Genomic DNA, 25,830 nt, shown 5'->3' on the forward strand with positions numbered 1-25,830 from the left:
GCTTCTAGATAATACTAGATCTATACCCAATATAGATGGGGCGCTGAGAGTCCACCTACCCTCTTATGTAAGTGCATAATATGCCTGGCTATTCGAGGTCTCTTATATGCCCATAAAAAGCGAAAGATTTCATTCTGTAATGATTTAAGGGCGGAACCCGTAACTGGTACAGGAAGGGAACGAAAGTAATACAATATCCGAGGCAAAGTGACCATTTTAATAGTGTGTATTCTGCCTATCCATGAAAGAGTAGGAAAATTCCAGGTAAGCAGTTCCTGGCAGAGTTTAGGGATGAGACGGGCGTAATTCCATCTGAAAGTGGTATCAAGAGTTTTTGGTAGATTAATCCTTAAATAAGAAAAATAATGGTCCCTGTTTTTAAAACCGAAGTTGAGTGTGATTAGGTCTCGGACAGAAGAGGGGGTGTTACAATGTAAAATCTCCGATTTAGCAGCATTGATCCGAAGGCAAGAGAAACAATCAAATATACTAAGACAGTCCAGTGAATTAGGTAATGTAGTTAAGGGGTGCATAATAGTAAGAAGCATATAATCTGCAAAGAGACTTACTTTGTATTTGCGGGGGCCAATCTTTACCCCTGTTATATTTGGATTGGTATGGATCATTATGCCTAGCGGTTCAATAGCCAAAGCGAAAAGGGCAGGAGAGAGGGCACAACCCTGACGTGTGCCTCGACTGATATCAATAGGAATCGGACGATTTGTGGTCAATTTAAGGAATGCAGTGGGAGTTGTAAAGGTAAGACCAAGAGAGGCTATCAAAAGCCTTTTCAATGTCCAGGGCCAACAGTGAGAGAGGCTGAGATTTTGTATTAGCCATAAGTGATCAGAATGTATTAAAGCAGGGAGGTAGTGAATGAGAAAATGTGGGGGATTTAGTCAGCACAACCCTGTATGCGAACCCCAAGAAAAAGTATGTGAACCCTTTGGAATGATATGGATTTCTGCACAAATTGGTCATAAAATGTGATCTGATCTTCGCTATGGCGAAATACATATACAAACGCAAAATACAAATGCAATAGCACTCTGCAACCAGCACTCTGCCCTGCCTCTATGCTGGATGAGGCATTGGTGTACATTTTGGCCAAAGCGTAATAAGCCACTCACCACGTCAAGGTCGCCTCTATGAGTGGTCCCTAACACTAGTTCCTACCTGTTTATGGGCCATGATAGCCACACAAAATCCAGGGAGCGCAGGTACAGCAGGTAGTGAATGAGGCGTTTAGCTAGTATAGAAGTAAAAAGCTTAAGGTCTACGTTGAGAAGGGAGATGGGACGGTAATTCGCAGGACTCAAGGGATTCTTATAAGGTTTAAGGATCGCTGTAATTAAGGCAGTGAGCATATCTGAGGGCAGTGCACCCCCTTGTAGAATATGATTGCATAAGCTTTTAAATTGGGGTGCCAAAATATCTTTGAACTTTTTAAAATACAATGCTGAAAATCCAACTGGTCCTGGCGATTTACTGTTTTTAAGGGACATTATTGCCGTGTCTATTTCATCATCTTAAAAATCTTGATCAAGAAATTCCACTTCAGACGAGGATAAGGTCTGAATAGGTAAAGTCGTAAGAAGGGGAGGTAGGAGGTTCCGTGGTCGGGGAGTATAGCTTCTGATAAAAAGCATGGAATTGTTGGTAGATTTTAGCAGGATTAGAAGTGACCTGCCCCCTTGCATCTTTAATTTAGTATACAGTGTTAAGACGTTGCCGGGCACTTAATTTGGCTGCTAGCATTTTATCCGGTTTATTAGCTAACTTGTAAAACTTTGCATGAGTCCACCTCAGGGCCTTCTCAGTGCGGTGCAGAAGGGTTGCATCAAGCTGAAGCTTCGTGTCTCTAATAGCTTTAATGAGATACACGGATGGTTTCCTCTGATTAGCTAGTTCTAAACGGAACAGTTTAAACTCCAGGTTCAATTGAACCCTAGAACGCTCTTCAATTTGGACGCTTCAGCTATGATGACTAGAGATGAGCGAAATTCAGGTTATGAAATTCGTTCACGCTTCGTTTGGTGGCATAAGCAAAATTGTGAAGAAAAATCAAGATTAGGGCGAGCACTCAACACTTGGACCAATAGAATAAGGATAAAACATTTATTAAATCACAATTTTAAACACGTGTACATTTCAATAAAATAAGGAGATAAAATACATAATAACAAATACCACATATAGGGATAAAAAGAATCGTGACGGTCACTTTTTAGGAAACTTGATAAATGCTATATAAAATCTAACACTTGTAATAGGGCAACTAATAATGGTCAGCCAGATCAATTAGATGCAACCATGGGCATATGTCCCATGCGCAGATGGATTAGTCAATTACTAGTGCTGGCTTATGTTCGCGGCTCCAGTAATAGTAACGTAGTGGAGCGGCTGAATCCAACAGTTGCTCCTAATGTGTGAACACAAGTAACAATGTCCTTCAATAGCAGTAGTAGGTAGTGCTGGCTTGTGTATGTAGCTCCAACAATTGCTCCTAATGTGTGAACACAAATAACAATGTCCTTCAATCACGGTAGTAGGTAATGCTAGCTTTTGTATGAGGCTCCAGTAGTAGTGACGCAGTGGAGCAGCTCAATCCAGCAATCGCTACTGATGTATGGACACAAATGACAATGTCCTTCAATAGCGATAATTCAGTATAGTAGCCGTACACATTCAATAGTATGCTGGGTCGCATACAAACTGCAGCGGTAATATTCCTACCTTCCTCTTTAGTCGATAGCGAGGCCGTCTCTGTGGACGTGTGCGGTGGATACGCTGCAGGTGGATAGTCCCGGCGTCTGGATGGTGACTGCTAAGGTTCGCTGTCTCCAGATCTCGCGGGATTACGGAAGCAGTGAGTGTCCTGGACAGCCCAAAGCGCTGTTTGGCAGATTCTGTGCTTGGCGTCCTAGAAATCCATATTCTCCGATTTAGATTATATTTGCATGGCCATGCATAGAGTGCGGAGGTCTTTCTGTGACAGGTGTGCGGCCCAGACGCGTTTCGGGAACTCCTTCCCGTTCGTCAGTGGTACTGCAACACCTGTCTTACTCCGCCTTTTATATCCACAGCTTGCCTGAAATCCTGGATCATTAGATTGACTACAGCTGAAGTAAATCACCTGCGTTTTTCCTGCGTTTTTAGTGCATTTTTTTTTACACATATGCGTTTTTTCTTGCTATACTTTGCTCATAATATTCTACATGTCCTACAGAGGTCCAATTTGTAGTTACATATTGCTTGAAAAAGATATACTCATTATATTGTATAAATAGCACAAAATGGTATCATTTTACTGCAACAACAACATAAATAGACACCATTGATAAAACCTTGCTTGTGCACTGTCCTATATAATACAAAACACAAATAAAACCACAGATATAAAATATATATATATATACATTTGAAATCTAATATGTTTACCAAATATATATATACGTTTAAAATCTAATATGGTTACCAAATATAGGAAAATATGTAATCTATGTTTTGGATAATGTGAATGGTGCGATATCTCAATGAAAGACAATTATCAAACATTACATAAAACATCTTTAAAAATGTGAAAATATAAAAATATAAAAATATATATAAAAAATATATATAAAAAAGGTTGAGAGAGAGGTCTGCAAGCCCATTTTTAAAAAACGCTCATTCAGGTAGATATCAGATGTACAGATATAGGTGGTTGGGCTGTATCTCATTGGCTAGATGTGTATAGGACTGGGGGCCCCCAACTGAGTCTGCGACACAGTGTCGATAAACGGCCTGACTGGGTCGCAAGAGTCAGAATAGGGGCACCCAGTCTACAAGAATCCAAAAATCTCCAAGTCAGCATTCAAACCCACTGGCAGCAGAGATCCAAACTGGTATATATGTTTGGATTCTATCCTAGACATTTGTTTGATGTAATCTCCCCCACGCCAGTGTTTGTCTACCCTCTCCAGTGCCGTGAAAACCAAGCCGGAGGGATCTTTATTATGTATATCTTTGTAGTGTTTTGATAGACAATGCTTATCATACCCTTTCCTTATGTTGGCTATATGCTCAGCCAGCCTGGTTTTCAAGGGACGTTTCGTTCTCCCTATATACTGTCTCCTGCAAGGGCACTGGATGAGGTAGATAACTCCTGGCGTGTTGCAAGTTAGGCAATCCTTGATCTCCCACATAAATTTATTTTGTGATGAGGAGATATTAATGGTTTTTCTAGGTGTGGGGTTGACCTTGCACGCCATACACTTCCCACACTTGAAAAAACCTTTTAAATTCATCCAGGAGCCCAAAATTGTATTCTCCTTTTTCATTATTTTAGATGTTTTAATTGATGGGGCTATTTTTAGGCCTAGATTAGGTGCCTTGGTAAATATTAATGCCGGGGTAGTTGATAATAGATGTCTTATCTTTTTGTCACTTAACAAATGGTGCCAGTGGGTTTTAATGATTTTCTGTAATCGTTTGTGGCTATTATTAAATGGGAGAATGATTTTATTATTAATAGCCTCGTTATCTTGTGATTCCTCAGTCCTGTCCATCTTATTCATGAAAAAGGTACTTCTATCCAATTTTCTAGTTTTTTCTAGGGCTGAATTAATCACCCTTTCGGGATATTGTCTCTCCATGAATTGATCTTTCATTTTAATCGCTTCTACCTCAAAATCATCGTCCTGTGTGCAGTTTCTTTTTATTCTGCGAAACTGGCCATATGGCACATTTAACAGCCAGGTCGGCAGATGACAGCTCGAAAACTGTATGAAGCTGTTTTTTGCGGTAGGTTTCGAGAATGTATTGCATATATATCTTTGTTCTGCTGATTTTATTTTCAGATCCAAAAATTCTGTCTCCTCTGCAATACTTGCGGTGAATCTCAAATTAAATTGGTTTAATAGATGATGTCATTTTTATTTGGAATAAAAGTAGAGAGGAATTAGATTCTTTCTTGCAAGAAATTAATCAAAACCAATTTAATTTGAGATTCACCGCAAGTATTGCAGAGGAGACAGAATTTTTGGATCTGAAAATAAAATCAGCAGAACAAAGATATATATGCAATACATTCTCGAAACCTACCGCAAAAAACAGCTTCATACAGTTTTCGAGCTGTCATCTGCCGACCTGGCTGTTAAATGTGCCATATGGCCAGTTTCGCAGAATAAAAAGAAACTGCACACAGGACGATGATTTTGAGGTAGAAGCGATTAAAATGAAAGATCAATTCATGGAGAGACAATATCCCGAAAGGGTGATTAATTCAGCCCTAGAAAAAACTAGAAAATTGGATAGAAGTACCTTTTTCATGAATAAGATGGACAGGACTGAGGAATCACAAGATAACGAGGCTATTAATAATAAAATCATTCTCCCATTTAATAATAGCCACAAACGATTACAGAAAATCATTAAAACCCACTGGCACCATTTGTTAAGTGACAAAAAGATAGGACATCTATTATCAACTACCCCGGCATTAATATTTACCAAGGCACCTAATCTAGGCCTAAAAATAGACCCATCAATTAAAACATCGAAAATAATGAAAAAGGAGAATACAATTTTGGGCTCCTGGATGAATTTAAAAGGTTTTTTCAAGTGTGGGAAGTGTATGGCGTGCAAGGTCAACCCCACACCTAGAAAAACCATTAATATCTCCTCATCACAAAATAAATTTATGTGGGAGATCAAGGATTGCCTAACTTGCAACACGCCAGGAGTTATCTACCTCATCCAGTGCCCTTGCAGGAGACAGTATATAGGGAGAACGAAATGTCCCTTGAAAACCAGGCTGGCTGAGCATATAGCCAACATAAGGAAAGGGTATGATAAGCATTGTCTATCAAAACACTACAAAGATATACTGTACATAATAAAGATCCCTCCGGCTTGGTTTTCACGGCACTGGAGAGGGTAGACAAACACTGGCGTGGGGGAGATTACATCAAACAAATGTCTAGGATAGAATCCAAACATATATACCAGTTTGGATCTCTGCTGCCAGTGGGTTTGAATGCTGACTTGGAGATTTTTGGATTCTTGTAGACTGGGTGCCCCTATTCTGACTCTTGCGACCCAGTCAGGCCGTTTATCGACACTGTGTCGCAGACTCAGTTGGGGGCCCCCAGTCCTATACACATCTAGCCAATGAGATACAGCCCAACCACCTATATCTGTACATCTGATATCTACCTGAATGAGCGTTTTTTAAAAATGGGCTTGCAGACCTCTCTCTCAACTTTTTTTATATATATTTTTTATATATATTTTTATATTTTCACATTTTTAAAGATGTTTTATGTAATGTTTGATAATTGTCTTTCATTGAGATATCGCACCATTCACATTATCCAAAACATAGATTACATATTTTCCTATATTTGGTAACCATATTAGATTTTAAACGTATATATATATTTGGTAAACATATTAGATTTCAAATGTATATATATATATATATTTTATATCTGTGGTTTTATTTGTGTTTTGTATTATATAGGACAGTGCACAAGCTAGGTTTTATCAATGGTGTCTATTTATGTTGTTGTTGCAGTAAAATGATACCATTTTGTGCTATTTATACAATATAATGAGTATATCTTTTTCAAGCAATATGTAACTACAAATTGGACCTCTGTAGGACATGTAGAATATTATGAGCAACGTATAGCAAGAAAAAACGCATATGTGTAAAAAAACCGCACTAAAAACGCAGGAAAAACGCAGGTGATTTACTTCAGCTGTAGTCAATCTAATGATCCAGGATTTCAGGCAAGCTGTGGATATAAAAGGCGGAGTAAGACAGGTGTTGCAGTACCACTGACGAACGGGAAGGAGTTCCCGAAACGCGTCTGGGCCGCACACCTGTCACAGAAAGACCTCCGCACTCTATGCATGGCCATGCAAATATAATCTAAATCGGAGAATATGGATTTCTAGGACGCCAAGCACAGAATCTGCCAAACAGCGCTTTGGGCTGTCCAGGACACTCACTGCTTCCGTAATCCCGCGAGATCTGGAGACAGCGAACCTTAGCAGTCACCATCCAGACGCCGGGACTATCCACCTGCAGCGTATCCACCGCACACGTCCACAGAGACGGCCTCGCTATCGACTAAAGAGGAAGGTAGGAATATTACCGCTGCAGTTTGTATGCGACCCAGCATACTATTGAATGTGTACGGCTACTATACTGAATTATCGCTATTGAAGGACATTGTCATTTGTGTCCATACATCAGTAGCGATTGCTGGATTGAGCTGCTCCACTGCGTCACTACTACTGGAGCCTCATACAAAAGCTAGCATTACCTACTACCGTGATTGAAGGACATTGTTATTTGTGTTCACACATTAGGAGCAATTGTTGGAGCTACATACACAAGCCAGCACTACCTACTACTGCTATTGAAGGACATTGTTACTTGTGTTCACACATTAGGAGCAACTGTTGGATTCAGCCGCTCCACTACGTTACTATTACTGGAGCCGCGAACATAAGCCAGCACTAGTAATTGACTAATCCATCTGCGCATGGGACATATGCCCATGGTTGCATCTAATTGATCTGGCTGACCATTATTAGTTGCCCTATTACAAGTGTTAGATTTTATATAGCATTTATCAAGTTTCCTAAAAAGTGACCGTCACGATTCTTTTTATCCCTATATGTGGTATTTGTTATTATGTATTTTATCTCCTTATTTTATTGAAATGTACACGTGTTTAAAATTGTGATTTAATAAATGTTTTATCCTTATTCTATTGGTCCAAGTGTTGAGTGCTCGCCCTAATCTTGATTTTTCTTCACATACGCCATTAGAGGAGGGGTGGTCCTCTACTTTGGGCTAGTAGCACCTTATCCAGAACCCCGCCTGAGGTGAGCCACCATCTTTGAGTTTATAAGCAAAATTGTATTATGGATTCCGTTACCACGGACCATAACGCAATTCTATGACGGAATGCATAACAGAATGCAGTTTAGAGGTATTCCGTTAATCATTCCGTCATAATAGAAGTCTATGGACTGCAAAACGGATCTGTCCCATTTCCGTTATGCAGGAGAGGACTACCCTGCATAACAGAAACTGGACGGATCCGTTTTGCAGCGCATAGACTTCTATTATGACGGAATGAATAACTGAATGCCTCTAAAGGCATTGGAATCCATAATGCAGTTCTGCTTTTACCACCAAACGAAGCGTGAACGAATTTCAAAATATGAAATTAGCTTATCTCTAATGATGACCCCTCGGATGACCGCTTTATGTGCAGCCCAGTTAACTGCATGGGTAGTATCAGCGGATACATTAATACTAAAGTATTCCCTAAGTGCTGCAGATATACGGTTGGTTATAGAAGGATTTGAGAGAAGTGATTAATTCAATCTCCAGGTGAAGGGACACCTAGAGGAAGAATCTAAATAAAATTTTGCCAAGACCAAGTCATGATCTGACCAGGCGCAGGGAATATGCTGCTGTGCATCCTCCATTGTAAACCTAGAAAATATATTGTAGTGAAAAACAACAACCATATTATAGGGACCCAGCATCCGCCCTGCAACTGCATCTACAAAGCCATATGTGAAATCAAAAACTTTAGGTATATTGCCCCTAAGGGCATTAAACAATGAAAAGCAAAGTAGCCTATCTGCATAGGAATGTGAGGTGACCCCAGTCGTCCAGGAGGGAGTCCCGGATCGGGCATTAATAATCATAGCGAACCAATCCTGCGCTACAGGGCCAGGGGTCACCCCACCAACAGGAATTAAAGAAGCTCAAAAGATTAATTCACACTGAAGTCACAAGTAATACGGTATACCCTATTGCCCAACCAGCAACAATAGATCGGGTGTAAAATATTCACCTATCACGACCTCAAGTTGCAACCTGTGGCAAAGGGGAGTACCATCATAACCTATCCTCAGCATGGAAGACACAGAATAAAGAAACAAAACCCACAGTCTCTTAACCACGATATTAGAATCAAAATGGTCAGTCAGCAAATGGACATACGTTTCTGCAAGGTAAGAACCTTCTTTGTAACCACAGGGAAGTTCATCCTCTCCGTGGATACTCCAGGATGCTAAGAATGCCCAGAAGGGTCAGGAGAGTGTCCAGTAAGCTCTGGTAGAGCGGGAGGGCGCTGCCTACGGACTTTCCACGATCTCGTCGATCATTGCGGTAAAGGAACAGAAGCGACAGGCTGATCAAATGGGATGCCTTCCCGTTGCAGCATTTCAAAACCTTCCTTGGGATCCTTGACTGTGTAATCATGGTTTCCAATCTTGCAGACTACATGGAAAGGAAAGCCCCAGCAGTAGCGTATTTGAGCTCTTTGAAGAGCCATAGTCACTGATCGCATCGCCCTTTGTTTTTCCAAGGTGACTGGAGCTAAATCAGCAAACAGTTGAACGGGAGAGTCGACCCCCGGAAGGGCTTGCAAATTGTGAGCTGCCGCTAGAAGTTGATCCCACATCTCAGGGTAGTGCAGCTTTAATATGATGTCTCGAGGAACATTAGGATTCCTTGGACGTCCCAGAACTCTGTAAACCTGATCCACCCTAAACATATTAAAGTCCACATGCGGTTACGGTTTTCCAGATCTTCCAATTTATATTCCAGCACCTCCAGTCTTTGTGCACGTTCGTCCAGGTGGGAGTTATCTACTTCCATGGCATCCGCCACCTCATCTACCTTGTCTTCTAGGTCAGATACTTGGGAACCCAGTTGCTGAATTTCTCAGTGAAGTCCGCCACTGCCTTGGATAATTCTGTGGTAATGTTTGCATAGAGTTCAGATGGATCAAAGGCTGGAGCTGTAGAATCTGCTTCAGGTTCAGATGGCAGCAGTGAAATAGTACTGCCCGTTGGGGAGTCAGGATGTTCCATATCCGAGGGCTGTGGGGTGCGGAAGAGATCTGGAAAAGTTTGCAAGGAGGAAGATTGCCCTTGCGGTTTCTTTTTTTGTGACTTTGCAGCCATGTTTCGCTTGGGTGCTTAGAATAGATATGTATTTAGGCCATAGGTAAAAAAATAAATAAAATGTCCACGTGAAAAAAGGAAGAAAAAGGAACAATACCAAAAATCATCATGTTGCGGATGGGGTGGAGTATGTCAGCAGGAGTTAGACTCCATAGTCATTATTTCCACAAAAATAAAAAGCAATAGTGGTTTATAGGTTAGAGTAATGTGAAAAAATATGCAATATTGCAGAAGAGGACCTGCAGATGGTGCTCTAGGTCCCAGAAAACAGCAGAGATGATAACGACCACAGCTAGGGGTCAAAAAGGGAATAGCTGTACCTTTATGCCCAGGAAAATACACTGTGGTCAGGAAGTGCCGTGTAGGCTTCTTTGGCAAGAAGATTGCCCTCTCTATATAAAGCGTGCCCCATACAGTTGCAAGAAAAAGTATGTGAACCCTTTGGAATGATATGGATTTCTGCACAAATTGGTCATAAAATGTGATCTGATCTTCATCTAAGTCATAACAATAGACAATCACAGGCTGCTTAAACTAATAACACAAATAATTAAATGTTACCATGTTTTTATTGAACACACCATGTAAACATTCACAGTGCAGGTGGAAAAAGTATGTGAACCCTTGGATTTAATATCTAGTTGAACCTCCTTTGGCAGCAATAATTTCAACCAAACCTTTCCTGTAGTTGCAGATCAGACGTGCACAACGGTCAGGAGTAATTCTTGACCATTCCTCTTTACAGAACTGTTTCAGTTCAGCAATATTCTTGGGATGTCTGGTGTGAATCGCTTTCTTGAGGTCATGCCACAGCATCTCAATCGGGTTGAGGTCTGACTGGGCCACTCCAGAAGGTGTATTTTCTTCTGTTTAAGCCATTCTGTTGTTGATTTACTTCTATGCTTTGGGTCGTTGTCCTGTTGCAACACCCATCTTCTGTTGAGCTTCAGCTGGTGGACAGAAGGCCTTAAGTTCTCCTGCAAAATGTCTTGATAAACTTGGGAATTCATTTTTCCTTCGATGATAGCAATCCGTCCAGGCCCTGACGCAGCAAAGCAGCCCCAAACCATAATGCCCCCACCACCATACTTCACAGTTGGGATGAGGATTTGATGTTGTTGTGCTGTGCCTCTTTTTCTCCACACATAGTGTTGTGTGTTTCTTCCAAACAACTCAACTTTGGTTTCATCTGTCCACAGAATATTTTGCCAGTACTGCTGTGGAACATCCAGGTGCTCTTGTGCAAACTGTAAACGTGCAGCAATGTTTTTTTTGGACAGCAGTGGCTTCCTCTGTGGTATCCTCCCATGAAATCCATTCTTGTTTAGTGTTTCACATATCGTATATTCGCTAACAGGGATGTTAGGATATGCCAGAGACTTTTGTAAGTCTTTAGCTGACACTCTAGGATTCTTCTTCACCTCATTGAGCAGTCTGCGCTGTGCTCTTGCAGTTATCTTTACAGGACGGCCACTCCTAGGGAGAGTAGCAGCAGTGCTGAACTTTCTCCATTTATAAACAATTTGTCTTACTGTGGACTGATGAACAGCAAGGCTTTTGGAGATACTTTTATAACCCTTTCCAGCTTTATGCAAGTCAACAATTCTTAATCGTAGGTCTTCTGAGAGCTCCTTTGTGCGAGGCATCATTCACATTAGGCAATGCTTCTTGTGAAAAGCAAACCCAGAACTGGTGTGTGTTTTTTATAGGACAGGGCAGCTGTAACCAACACCTCCAATCTCATCTCATTGATTGGACTCCAGTTGGCTGACACCTCACTCCAATTAGCTCTTGGAGATGTCATTAGTCTAGGGGTTCACATACTTTTTCCACCTGCACTGTGAATGTTTACATGGTGTGTTCAATAAAAACATGGTAACATTTAATTATCTGTGTGTTATTAGTTTAAGCAGACTGATTGTCTATTGTTGTGACTTGAGATGAAAATCAGAACACATTTTATGACCAATTTGTGCAGAAATCCATATCATTCCAAAGGGTTCACATACTTTTTCTTGCAACTGTATATAGGGCAGTGTCCACTGGGGAGTTCTTGCCCAGGGGCTGTAGAGGTAGGGATGTGCCTCTAGGGAAAGAACTCCCCAGTGGAGGGAAAGGCCGCGGGTCCAGGCAGCCTGGGTACTAAAACGCAGGCTTAGCACTCACTTTCCCCTCCTTAAGGGGGCACACAGAGCAGGGGTCCGCCGGGACTAAACTGAATTTGAAGAGGCCAGATGCAAGCAGTAGGGCAGACTCAGACAAAGGTGGGCAAGGAGACTGAATCCAGAAATGCTGCTATAGATTCTGAGTCAGGCTGTGGTGTCAATGAGTCTGACTTAAGGTTATACAGTGACTCATAATAATCAACAAACGCATCTGCAATTTTCTGGGGGGTGCCTCACTATAGATAAATCTGGCTGGTGCAGAAGGGATATCTTTTCTGACGCTATTTTACGTTTTACTCTTCTAGCTAGAATAGCCCCAGCTTCGCTCCCCTCCCAATGATAAGTGTCTTTTGTATGTCGCAGGGAACGTTCATAGTTATATAAAAGCAGACCACTCACTGGTTGCGTTCCTGAAATATTTGAGAACATAATGTGGGAGTGGGATTACTCTTATAGGCGGTCTCAAGAGAAGACAACCTATCCAGAGTGTCCTGCAGGAGTTTAGTTCTTTCTTTCTTGAGGCGTGCCACCGTCTGCAGTAGTAAGCCTCGCATATAAGCCTTATGGGCCCCCCAAAGAATGGGGATAGACATTTCAGAGTTATCATTTATTTCAAAATACTCGGCTAGTGAAGCCTGGAATTTATCCAATCTCTTTATGTTTCAGCAGGTATGGATTCAGTCTCCCTTGAGGAGGGCCAGGGTTAGGCAAATCGGTGTCTACCACCAGGCTAATGGGACTGATCCGACCAATGTTGGATTGCTTGATTTTACACAACAAGTTAAAGAAGACCAAAAAGTAGTCAATCCTAGATTAGACTAGATGGGTAACACTGAAACATAAAGTTGAAATCTCCCCCTCCCCCATCTTCCGCCATGCTGATAACGCCAAATATCATGGAATGGTGTTTCTTTCAAAAAGGATTGCAGCTCCGGTCTAGCCATCATGGCAGATCTACTACAATCAAGAGATACATTAACCGGGATGTTATAGTCCCCACCTATAATAACTGAGCCATATGACACTGACTGCAATCTCCTTCATGAAAAAAAACGCCTGAGAAATGAGATTTGGCAGGTATTATGAGCATACGCTGTTGCCAAAGTGAATGGCACATTATCTAACCGACACACAACAATTAGGAAACGTCCTCTAGCGTCCGTTACCACAGATGACACGTCAACAGCGATAGTATGCTTGATAGCCAAAAAAAAATGCCTTCTTCTTGAGGTAAGCAGGTGAATAAAAAGAGTGGGTAAATGCAAGGTGTGAGCTGAAGGCTTCTGACCACAATTGTCCCCTTTTAAAGGGGGAGTTTCAACTCTTTGCGTTAAGAGAGAGTACCTTAAACCCCATATTAGATGGCAGACCACGTCTCTGCGCCATGGCCAGATGGCCATCATAAGGCTGGGTGAAGGTATCAGTTGAGGAGTTCCATATGTCTGCACCACTGAAAAAAAGCTAAAATAAAACAGAAAAAACAGGGAACAAAAATAAATAAATACTGGAACAGGAAAGGTATCTCCTGACCCTGGATAGACATCATAAGAGTCCTGGACAGTCTAGAACGCTTGTTGAAGTGATATACAAAACAGGGCTGTATGTCCAAAAGAACATGGTCGTGTAAGACCACCATGTGCTGCTACCTCACGATCACCTTCTTCTAGAACTGACTTAGGTCGGGGCCCAGTGCGGCACAATTCTCGGTTGATGGCAATGAGCTGTATTAGATAGAGAAGGGTCATCCACAAGAATCCCCAAGGTCTTGATCTTTTGTGTAGCGACAGATGGAGAGGTGCAGGTAAGGCTACTTTTACACTGGCGTTTCTGGGTCAGCTTGTGAGATCCGTTTCAAGGCTCTCACAAGCGGCTCAAAACGGATCAGTTCCGCCCCAATGCATTCTGAATGGATAAAGATCCGTTCACAATGCATCAATTTGGCTGCGTTTGGTCTCCGTTGCGTTTTTTAGACTGTCACTAAAACGCAGCTTGCAGCGTTTTGGTGTCCGCCTGACGATGCAGAGCCAAACGGATCCGTCCTGACTTACAATGTAAGTCAATGTGGACGGATCAGTTTTTCACTGACACAATATGGTGCAATTGAAAACGGATCCGCCTCCCATTGACTTTCAATGTAAATCAAGACGGATCCGTTTTGACAGACTTTTTTTTTTATGGATAATGCAAACGGATCTGCTGAATGAAAATAGAAGGTCCTTCTATCTTCATTCAGCAGGACCTGTGCTGACGTCACTGCGCTCACCACATGGTGAGCGCGATGACGTCAGCGAAGGTCCTTTTGCAGGTCCTTCAAGACGAACAAAGAAGAAGATCCCGGCTGCGCGATCAAGTGGATGGGGTGAGTAATGTTTTTATTTGAATTTTTTTACCCTCAATTGACATTTGACTTTGCACTCTGTATTCAGAATGCTATTATTTTCCCTTATAACCATGTTATAATGGAAAATAATAAAATCTACAGAACACCAAACCCAAACTTCAGTGAAGAAGTCTGGGTACCACATTCAGTTTTTTATCACGCGCGTGCAAAACGCATTGCACCCGCGCAATAAAAACTGAACGCGAACGCAGGCAAAACTGAATGACTTTGCCTGCGAACTCGCTCAGTTTTCACTGATCGCAGACGCAACGCTTCCAGACCTAATCCGGACACACTCGTCTGCAAGGGGCCCAACTTGTCCTGCAAAAAACAAGCCCTGATATGGTTATGGAAACAAAAATAAAAAAAATTTAATGCAAAAATGGAAAATAGTTCAGTCCTTATTGAGATAAAACGTATGTGGTATAATGCACAATACAATTTGTGCGCTGAAATGCACATGCTGGCGTGTATATGGCCGTGCAGTGTCCGTGGAACATAGATTACACATGGAGAGCAGAAATCCAACACCAAACACAGATTCTTCATGGAAATCTTTACGGATGAATCACTGACCATCTTGTCACGAATTTCACAATGGACACGGATGTGTGAATAAAGCCTCATTCACATGTCTGTGTTTTGGTCAATGATTTCCATCAGTCATTTTGAGCCAAAACCAGATTCGGCTCTAAACACAGAATTGATGCAGATCTTTCCCTTATACCTTATGTCTGTGGAGGCTCCAATCCTGGTTTTGGCTCACAATCACTGATGGAAATCGCTGACCAAAACACTGGCGTGTGAAAAGGCCTTAGAGCTCATACACACGGCCATTGCCCGTTCGTGTCTGTATTGTGGCTTGCAAACAGCGAGTCCGCAATATGTGGGCATCGGCCGTGTGCTCCCCGCATCACTACAGAGTGCTTCCATGGGGTTTCTCTCCGTGCCTCCACATGTTTTATTTTTTTGCAGTGCGGAGGGATCATGGACCCATTTAAGTTGCGGTCCCCAAAGCACAGAACGGATGCACAATGGCCGTGTGCATCAGGCCTTAGGCTGTACCATTACATTATTTATACCATTCCATAATATGCACCAATCTAGATTTTCTTGCACAATACCTCTGACATCACATCCAGGAAACCAGGCTTATTCATTATGAATTCCTTGTCTTCAGTGACTTCTGCTAAATTTTATCAATTGCTTAATTGATGATGACTAAGCAGGACAATAATATCACGAAGTTTTGCAAGGTTCTCATTAACCGTGCTGTTATACTCGTCTCCGCCACTAGGTGTCAATATTGTACATGTGGGATGTCGGTCAATGCATTGATGAGAAGAAGTAAGAAGTAAGAGACTGCAAACAAAGTGAAAGAAGGAGATGAGGAACAGGCAGGTGACCATGAGGGATGAGGACACAAGGCACTACACGTGGACTCTATGATACTGGGCTTATGTGAGCAGGCTGTCTGCAGGTACATGTGTGGCTTTCCTGTGAATGAGGGAGGACATGATGTGCTCCTCCAGAGCACGGCTGACAATGGATGAACTCGAGCTCTACTAGAAGCCATAATGCTCTGGAGCTCTGGGACTCACATCGCATGGGGCACAAACAGAGGGTAAAAGGGGTAAAATCGGCTTTTCCAGGATGTACTGACCTGGGGTTCATATGCATGCAGGATGTTCTCCCTTCAGGTCAAGGGTAGGATGTACTGACCTGGGATTCATATGCAGGATGTTCTCCTAGGATGTACTGACCTGGGATTCATATGCAGGATGTTCTCCCTTCGGGTCAAGGGTAGGATGTACTGACCTGGGATTCATATGCAGGATGTTCTCCCTTCGGGTCAAGGGTAGGATGTACTGACCTGGGATTCATATGCAGGATGTTCTCCTAGGATGTACTGACCTGGGATTCATATGCAGGATGTTCTCCCTTCGGGTCAAGGGTAGGATGTACTGACCTGGGATTCATATGCAGGATGTTCTCCCTTCAGGTCAAGGGTAGGATCAAGACGTGTAGGTTAAACAGACCTGGGATCAAGTTTAGAATGTACTCACCCATGGTCAAGATTAAGATGTACTGACCAGTGGTCAGTGGTAAGATGTACTGACTTGGGGTTTCACAGGTTGGATGTACTGACTTGGGGTTTCACAGGTGGGATGTACTGAACTTGGGGTTCTCAGGTTGGATGTACTGAACTTGGGGTTCTCAGGTTGGATGTACTGAACTTGGGGTTCTCAGGTTGGATGTTCTGATGCTGGTTCACATGTAGGATGTATTGACCCTGGCTTGCTTATAGGATGTACTTATTTGGGGTTCGTTGGTAGGACTTACTCATCTGGGATTCTCAGGTTGGATGTACTTACTTGCTGTTCATGCATAGGATCTACTGGTTCACATGTAACACATGTTGACCCTTGCTCACATGCGGCATGTACTGACCATGGTTTGCTGGTAGGATGTACAGACCTGGAGTTCACGTGTAGGAAGTACTGACCTGTGCTCACGGGTTAAGTGTCTGGTTTCACGTATAGGATGTACTAACCTGTGCTTGTGAGAAGGGTGTAATGCTAAATAGTTTCATGTGCTGTAAAAAGAAATTTGAGGGTATGGCCACATGTGGCAGGTCCACTACGAATTTCTGCATGCCTTTATTATCATAAATAATCTGAGTATGAACTTTTATTCTGCCAGGTTATGCTTCTTAAAGTGCCCAGAAGGCGGGACTTCACTGTGGATGCTCTCTGCATTGAGCTGCTAATTAGGCCTTCCCCTCTAAGTGAGAGCATTGGTCTCCTGGTTGGATGATTCAGCTGCCACTCAGATGGGAGAGGTTTGTGAAACCATTCACTGTACAGAGCAGGCAGCAATTCAGCACTAGTGCCCACCTGTGGGGAATGGGTGGGAATGATGCCTGGCAGAATAAAAGTTCCTATTCACACTGCTGCTGTTAATTGAATCATCTGTACTGCTGTAGGTGTGTCCTGCTCTGGTGATGGTTAGTGGTCCATGGAGAATCAGTGTTTGGTCTGTGTTTTGCTCTCTGTGTGTCATCCATACACCACGGACACTGCTAGGCATTGCATTTTTTTACAACGCCACCTCATTTGGAATTTTTTCCCCAGCTACCTACTATATTGTATGTAATTTCAAAGGGTGCCATTAGAAAGTACAACTTTTCCTGCAAAAAAAACAAGCCCTCATGCATCTATGTGAACGGAAAAATAAAAACGTTATGGCTTCGGGAAGGCAGAGAGTAAAAAATGAGGATGCAAGAAAGGAAAATTGCAAGGCTCTGAAGAGGTTTAAATACCAGGTCAATTTTTGTTTTTATTCTTCCTCCCCATCTTCCAAGAGCTTCAACTTTTCAATTCATATAGACATATGAGGGCTTATACACTGCTCAAAAAAATAAAGGGAACACAAAAATAACACATCCTAGATCTGAGTTAATTAAATATTCTTCTGAAATACTTTGTTCTTTACATAGTTGAATGTGCTGACAACAAAATAAAAAAATGGAAATCACATTTTTCAACCCATGGGAGGTCTGGATTTGGAGTCACACCATTACTGACCCAATGCCAAACCGGTCATGCTGGAGGATGTTGCAGGCAGCAGAACGTTCTCCACGGCATCTCCAGACTCTGTCACGTCTGTCACATGTGCTCAGTGTGAACCTGCTTTTATCTGTGAAGAGCACAGGGCGCCAGTGGCGAATTTGCCAATCTTGGTGTTCTCTGGCAAATGCCAAACGTCCTGCACGGTGTTGGGCTGTAAGCACAACCCCCACCTGTGGACGTCGGGCCCTCATATCACCCTCATGGAGTCTGTTTCTGACCGTTTGAGCAGACACATGCACATTTGTGGCCTGCTGAAGGTCATTTTGCAGGGCTCTGGCAGTGCTCCTCCTGTTCCTCCTTGCTCAAAGGCAGAGGTAGCGGTCCTGCTGCTGGGTTGTTGCCCTCCTACGGCCTCCTCCACGTCTCCTGATGTACTGGCCTGTCTCCTGGTAGCGCCTCCATGCTCTGGACACTACGCTGACAGACACAGCAAACCTTCTTGCCACAGCTCGCATTGATGTGCCATCCTGGATAAGCTGCACTACCTGAGCCACTTGTGTGGGTTGTAGACTCCGTCTCATGCTACCACTAGAGTGAAAGAACCGCCAGCATTCAAAAGTGACCAAAACATCAGCCAGGAAGCATAGGAACTGAGAAGTGGTCACGTCACCACCTGCAGAACCACTCCTTTATTGGGGGTGTCTTGCTAATTGCCTATAATTTCCACCTGTTGTCTATCCCATTTGCACAACAGCATGTGAAATTGATTGTCACTCAGTGTTGCTTCCTAAGTGGACAGTTTGATTTCACAGAAGTGTGATTGACTTGGAGTTACATTGTGTTGTTTAAGTGTTCCCTTTATTTTTTGGAGCAGTGTATTTTGTTGGGCAGGTTGTATTTCTTAATGGCACCATTTAATTAACCATATCTTGTATTGGAAGGTAGGCAAAAATTGTTTGTGGGGTGTACTAAAAAAAACCCCCACAGTTCTGCCATAGTTTGTTAGATTTTGTTTTTATGGCATTTGCTGTGCACTAAAAACGACACAACAACCCCTTTTCCTCTGGTCATTATGATTACTGCAGTACCAAATTTATGTACTTTTTATTATGTTTTATTACTTTAAAAGAATAAAAACCTTTGAAGAAATAAATTTTTTCTTTGCCGTATTCTGACATCCATAATCTATATAGCTGTTTTAGGCTACTTTCACACTAGCGTTCGGGTGTCCGCTCGTGCGCTCCGTTTGAAGGGGCTCACGAGCGGCCCCGAACGCATCCGTCTGGCCCCAATGCATTCTCAGTGGAGGCGGATCCACTGAGAATGCATCCGCCTGCCAGCGTTCAGCCTCCGCTCCGCTCAGTGAGCGGACACCTGAACGCTGCTTGCAGCGTTCGGGTGTCCGCCTGGCCGTGCGGAGGCGAGCGGATCCGTCCACACTTACAATGTAAGTCAATGGGGACGGATCCGCTTGAAGATGACACAATATGGCTCAATCTTCAAGCGGATCCGTTCCCCATTGACTTTCAATGGAAAGTCTGAACGGATCCGCTCAGACAACTTTCACACTTAGAAATTTTTCTAAGTTTTAATGCAGACGCATCCGTTCTGAACGGATGCGAACGCCTGCATTATCGGAGCGGATCCGTCTGATGAAACATCAGACGGATCAGCTCCGAACGCTAGTGTGAAAGTAGCCTTAGGGCTTTTTTTTGGGGGGGGGGGGGGATGTTCTGGTTATGGCTACCTTTTTGGGTTACTTCCAACTTTATGGTCACTTTTTATTCAATATTTTGAGGGGTCAAGGTGACTACAACTTGGCACAGTTTATTTTTTTACGTTGCGGCATTCAGAACACAGGAAAAATATTTTTATATTTTAATACTTAAAGGGAACCTGTCATCAACTTTATGCTGACCTCACTTAGGGCAGCATAAAGTAGTGACAGAAATGCAGATATCAGCAGTGTGTCACTCATGAGCTAAAAGTAAGTGGTTGCCGAGAACCAGCATCACAATCATTACAGCCCAGGCCTTGAAAAGAGTCAAATCTACCAAGAAGAGTCCTGGTTATCCATAATCTCCTGCTCTCCTCACCCATCTGCTGATGATTGGCAGTTCTCTCCTAGAGAGAAAGGGAGAAAACTAGGTAGAAGCCTGTCAGTCATCAGCAGGTGGGCAGGAGAGCAGGAATTCATGAATAACCAGGACTCTTCTCAGGTGGCCGGGACTCTTTTCCAGGCCCAGTCTGCAATGATTAGAAAGCTGGTTCTCGGCAACCACTTACTTTTAACTTATAAATGACAGACCACTGAAATCAACTCACCTGCCGTTAGTATGGGCAGCATAAGGCCTCATGGACACGACCGTTGTGTGCATTCGTGTCTGTTGTTCCGTTTTCCGAGATTTTCTGCGGAACCATTGACTTTCAATGGGTCCGTTGAAAACTCGGAAAATGCACTGTTGTTCATCCGCGTCCGTGATCCGTGTTTCCTGTCCGTCAAAAAAATATGACCTGTCCTATTTTTTTTGACGTACAACGGTTCGCGGACCCATTCCAGTCAATGGGTCCGTGAAAAAACACGGATGCACACAAGATTGTCATCCGCGTCAGTGATCTCTGTCCGTAGGCTACTTTCGCACAGACGGATCCGCAGATCCGTCTGCATAGAGCTTTTTCAGATATGAGTTTTCACATCGTGAAAACTCAGATCCGACAGTATATTCTAACACAGAGGCGTTCCCATGGTGACGGGGACGCTTCAAGTTAGAATATACTAAGAACTGTATACATAACTGCCCCCTGCTGCCTGGCAGCACCCGATCCCTTACAGGGGGCTGTGATCCGCACAATTAACCCCTCAGGTGCCGCACCTGAGGTGTTAATTGTGCGTATCATAGCCCCCTGTAAGAGATCGGGTGCTGCCAGGCAGCAGGGGGCATACCTCCCTCCCTCCCCTGTATTAAATTCATTGGTGGCCAGTGCGGCCTCCCCAGTATTAAATTCATTGGTGGCCAGTGCGGCCCCCCCCTCCCTCCCCTGTATTTAATTCATTGGTGGCCAGTGCGGTCCCCCCTCCCTCCCCTGTATTAAATTCATTGGTGGCCAGTGCGGCCTCCCCTCCCTAATTAAAATCCCCCCCCCATCATTGGTGGCAGCGGATAGTTGCGATCGGCGTCCCAGTTTAATCGCTGGGGCTCCGATCGGTTACAATGGCAACCAGGACGCTACTTCCATGATACGGAAACGGATCACGGAACAACGGAACCCCGTTTTGCGGACCTTGAAAAAATACTGTCCTGTGCATGAGGCCTAAAGGTGATGACAGGTTCCCTTTAAGACATTTTCAGATGTGGCAATCCTGTTATATTTTTATTGTTTTTTTGTATATGTATTTTATTAACTTTTTATTTTTGAAATACAAGGTAAACCAGTGCATTATAAAAGCAATGCACTAGTTTATTTTTAAAAAAGTGGTTTTATTTTATAAAGGTGGTAAAAAACACACACGCGCACATACGATATCACACTGTTTGCTGCAACCCATATAATAAAGAGCCTTATTCAAAATTCCCCACAAAATGCCACACTGTGAACTTCGTCAATTTAAGGCCTTATGCACACAGCCCTTGCCCGGCCGTGGCTGTATTGCGGCCCACATACAGCGGGTCAACAATACACAGGCACCGGCTGTGTGCACCCTGCATTGACCTATTGACTTGAATGGGTCCGCAATCCGTGAGATGCGGTGCGGAACTGAAGCACGGATCAGAAGCACTACAGAGTGCTTCCGTGGTGTTTCTGACCGTGCTTCCCCACCAAAAAAAAAAAAAAAAAAAAAAAGAACATGTTAAATTTTTTTAGGGTGCGGACGGATCACAGACCCATTCAAGTTGAATGGGTCTCGATCTGTCCCAGCTGCCGCATGGATGTTGCCCGGGCATTGGGGACTGCAAATTGTGGTCCCCAATGCACGGAACAGCCGCACAACGGCCGTGTACATGAGGCCTAAAGTGCAAAAAAAAAAAGAGGCAGCATATGCCCTTAAAAACGGTTGTACTAAAAAAGTATGATGCACCTCGCAAAAAACAAGCCCTCATACGGCTACGTCAACTTAAAAAAATAAATAAAATTATGGTAAAAAAAAAAAAAAACACCCAGCTTCTTATTTCTTACTTTTCCAAGGCTGAAAGTAATCAAAAATGCTAAAACCGCGTTCACATTTCGAACGGACAAAAAAAATACTACACAGCATTTTTTGTTCCGTCCGTAAGCCGACATATATGACGGAAAGTGGACGGATCCCGTTACAGTGAATGGGGATCCGGCGGTGTACGATTGTATCCGGCTATGTGAATGTAACCTTACATTTCATTGGTAGAATATATGTATAAATTGACTTTTTAAGATACAACTTGTATGGGTTAAAATAATTCTCTGCCACATTAAAAACACATCCAACTTAGGCCTCATGCACATGACCTTAGTTTTGGTCCGCATCGGATCTGTATTTTTTTGCGGATCGGATGTGGACCCATTCATTTCAACAGGGCCAAAAAAATGAGGAAAGCACACTTTGTACGGTTTACATCCTGACCATTTGTCACGGTGGGGAGTGGGGGGGAAACCCCCCACCGTACAATGTAAAAGGAATAAAGGGGAAGCAGCTAGGCCAGAACGCCGGAATCAGGTCACCTCCTAAAGCGTCCCTAATCCTCACCCTAACTCCTCACCGTATGAGCGGACCTGGATGGTAGGACGGCTCATACCAGGATACCTTTGGCCCTGAGTCGCCCTGATAATCCCTCACATAGGAGCAGGGGAAAGATGACCTATTCTTCCCAGACACAGAAGGACAGGAGTCTCAAATGGCCTAGCAGCAGGGAAAGGAAAAGACCATATGCAGCAACAGAGTCGGTAGGTAAGAACACCAGAAACACACTTATCTGCCGCAGCCACCACGACTGCCCACACACCAAATAGGACACCGTAGCAGTAACCAACACCAACAACAGCCCAGACATGAAACAACCAACAAAACGCTTCACAGACCCAGAACATAAACCCACACCACACATACAAGTGAGGGTAAAGGAACAAGGAGGGTACATAAGGGAGGACAATTTATGTTCCATAATGTGGCCCTCAAAGACTGGGCAGAAACACCCAGGCAAGAAGCAGAGCTCCAACACCAAGCAAGGCTGTAGTACCACTGCACCCAGCCAGCAAGCCACAGGTATAAATCAAGCCCGCAGCCACACCCAGGAAACAATATTAACCCCTTGCTCACCAAACAGCAGGGAGGCAAACCTTAAAGGGGAAGTGCATATGCAAACTGCCAACAACATGTTGCCACCGGCAACCAGTCTGCATGGCAGCTGCGTCACGGTCAAACACCAATATGACCGTGACACCATTGCGCGGTCCCTCAAAAAAATAGAATGTGTCCTATACTTGTCATTTTTGCGGACAAGAATAGGCATTGGTAACAGTGTGGAACCTGCGGAAGAGTAAAATGTGGGGCGCATATGGCCGGTATCGGTCCTACTCCAAAAAAAGGCCCCAATGTAAAGTAAATGTGCCCCTATAAGGCCCCTTTCATACGAGCGAGTTTTACCTGCGGGTGCGATGCGTGAAGTGAACGCATAGCACCCGCACTGAATCCTGACCCATTTCTTTCAATGGGTCTGTGTACATGAGCGTTTTTTTTCTTTCATGCATCAGTTCTGCGAGAATCGCAGCATGTTCTATATTCTGTGTTTTTCACGCAGTCCTGGCCCCATAGAAGTGAATTGGGCTTCAGTGAAAAACGCATTGCATCCGTATATAATCCGGATGCAGTCTGGGCGCAATGTGTTTTTCATTGATGGTTGCTAGGAGATGTTTGTAAACCTTAAATTTTTTTTCACGAGCAACTGAACGCAATCGCAGACAAAACTGACTGAACTTGCTTGCAAGATGGTGCGAGTTTCACTGAATGCACCATGAACGCATCCGGACCTAATCCGTATTGTTCATGTTAAAGAGGCCTAACTGATAGAAATCACTGTCCAAATTGGAACACATTTAGGGCTCATGCACACCGACCGCAAATTGTGGTCCGCAATGTACGGGCACCGACAGTGGGGCTGCCACATGCGGATCGCAGGCCCATTCACTTGATCCGCATCCGACGGTCTGCACCACTGCATGCACTACTTTTTTGTGGTGCGGAGGCACGGACAGAAAACCCACGGAAGCACTCGAAAGTGCTTTCGTCGGCTTCCGATCCGGGCCTCTGTTTTGCACCGCATCTCCCGGATTGTGGGCCCATTTAAGTGAATGTGTCCTCATCTGTGATGAGGGGGGAACACGGCCGGTGTCCGTGTACTGTGGACCCGCTGTATGCGGGACGCAATACGGCCACAGCCGGGCAAGCCGTGTGCATGAGGCCTTACTCAGTTCAACTTTTTTTGGAGTAAATATGATCATATGAGTGCGGGACAATAGCCCCGTGGGCGGCCCGACGTCCACAGCATCATTGTAATCTATGATGCTGTGTGCTCCCGATCAATGCTGCTTCGGGACATATGGCCCGCTCACGGACCGTATATCTCGGAGGGCATACGGTCGTGTGCACGAGGCCTAGGATGCCGAACTGGATGGACCATACAGACTATGGGGGCTAGGATGCCGAAATGTGCCCCATACAGACTATGGGGCACATTTATTAAGACCAGTGTTTTCGATGTCAGTCTTAATAAATCACTAAGCTGGTGGTGGTTCCGCCGAAGTTATGAAGAGGTGTCGGCCTCTCCATAACTTCGGCGCATCCAGCGCCAGTTTTAAATGTAAGGCCGCGGGGGGCGGAGCCAACTGAGCATGGTGGAAGACGTGTGAGCTCTGAGCTCCTCACCATATCACCCGATCAAACAGCTATTTTACAGCCCTGACCGATTCAAATATGGGCAAACTCAGCAAGGAGAGAAGTGGAGATGTCGTTCAGACGACCAAAGCAAAGAAAACTCATGGGGACTTGAATAAATACCTCTATAAGAAGACAGCGTCTCCGGCAGTTAGAGGGAAGATGGCGGCGGCTGAAGAAATTGCTGCAGCCCTGGACAGAGAGTCGGATGATGCCAGCTCCTGTGCCCCTTCAGACCTGCCGGATGATCCGGACCCTGCTCCGATTACCAGAGCCTTTCTACAGCACTCCCTGCAGCAATCTTTAGCTCAAGCCTTGTCTCCGGTACTGACAGAACTGGCGGCCATTAGAACGGAGGTAACGCATGTGGGGCAAAGAGTAGAGGCGCTGGAGGACTTTCAGATAGCTGTGATACAGCACAGCAAGGGTCTCCAGAGCCAAATGAGATCCCTAAGTTCCCAGGTGGACAGTGTCTATCTCCACCTAGAAGACCAAGAGAATAGGGGGAGAAGGAAGAACGTGAGGATAAGGGGCATCCCCGAATCTGTAGCGGCGGAAGCACTGATGGACAGTGTCAGACAGATATTCGCCATACTTGTGGGAGCAGAGCGGGCTGATACCATCACCATTGAAAGAGCGCATAGAGGGCTTAGGCCTAAGCCTGCTGCAAGTGAACCGCCTAGAGACACCATATGTGCCCTCTTGAATTACCTTGATACAGCTGCGGTACTCAAAGCAGCAAGAGAGAGAGAAGAAGTCACCTTTGAAGGGAACAAAATCCTGTTGTTTCAGGACTTGTCAGCTAGCACCCTGGCTAAGCGC

The 25,830-nt window shown here is 44.0% G+C and overlaps 1 protein-coding gene across 2 annotated transcripts in view; it reads left to right on the forward strand.

The window, feature by feature from the left end:
- The first annotated feature begins 15,889 nt into the window (after positions 1-15,889).
- GDPD2 (glycerophosphodiester phosphodiesterase domain containing 2) overlaps positions 15,890-25,830 on the forward strand; it is a 136,553-nt gene continuing 126,612 nt past the window's right edge. Inside the window, exon 1 of one of the 2 annotated variants that reach the window (XM_040405337.1) lies at positions 15,890-16,012. The gene's annotated coding sequence lies outside the window, so the exon portion shown is untranslated. The remainder of the gene's footprint in view (positions 16,013-25,830) is intronic. The other variant, XM_040405339.1, reaches the window with a different exon arrangement.

This window comes from Bufo bufo, chromosome 8 (assembly GCF_905171765.1).
Source record: "Bufo bufo chromosome 8, aBufBuf1.1, whole genome shotgun sequence".
NCBI lineage: Eukaryota > Metazoa > Chordata > Amphibia > Anura > Bufonidae > Bufo > Bufo bufo.